Raw genomic sequence first — 868 nt, 5'->3', positions numbered from 1 at the left:
AGAAGATTAAGAGAAAAAAAGAGTGCACAAAAGGATTTTTATCCTGGTTCGTTTGCGGTCCACTACAAACTACATCCAGGCCTCCCCTACTGATCTAAGGAGATTTTCTTCTTCACAATATTGAGATACAGTATGAATACACACACCAATTAAATTACAAGCACATAGAATGCTTCTTTCTTGAAATCTAGGACCCCTAAATCCTTGGTTTGACTCTGCCCTTCGCCTAAGAAAACCTTTCTCGCGAAACAGCCCCAGCCAAGATTCTTGTCCTCAAATCAAGACCTCGTAGCCTTGGTGAAGAGTCTCAATCTCTGGGTGATCTCACACCAAGAGACTAATCCATAAATACACAAAAAAAAAACACATTAAACAGCAAGGTATACTATGTAACACCGTGAATTTTACTACCTTGAAAATATATGTTTTTATTGATATTTTTATTAATTATATTTTCGAAAATGAATTTATGGGAATTTTAGGTAAATAATTAGACGAAACTCTAGTTGAGTTTTAGTCTTGTAATTCTTTTTCCAACTCGGTGGTAAATTTTCATGATTTTCGGAGACAGTCGGTTTAGGACCACTGTCGGGGCCGAATCTCACCCGGTACGGCACAAAAAGTGGTTTTTGAGTTCCGTAACTCAGAATCGAATTCTGATCACACCATTGGCTTCGTAATCACATTTCGAGTCAAGATAGACCTTGAGTTGGTCCATAACTATTTTCTAAAATATTTTCACTCGGAATGTCGAAATTCGAAGTTCCAACCGTAAAGTAAAATCGGTCGATCATTTTTGGCTACTCGAGCATGGTTTTAATCGCGTGCGTTTTGCCAAAGTCGTCGCGTCGCATGAGTCACTTCACAA

This window comes from Lupinus angustifolius, chromosome LG08 (genome assembly GCF_001865875.1).
Source record: "Lupinus angustifolius cultivar Tanjil chromosome LG08, LupAngTanjil_v1.0, whole genome shotgun sequence".
In the NCBI taxonomy this organism is placed as follows: Eukaryota; Viridiplantae; Streptophyta; class Magnoliopsida; order Fabales; family Fabaceae; genus Lupinus; species Lupinus angustifolius.
The sequence above is the reverse complement of the archived record's forward strand: the minus strand, read 5'-3'. Positions refer to the sequence as shown.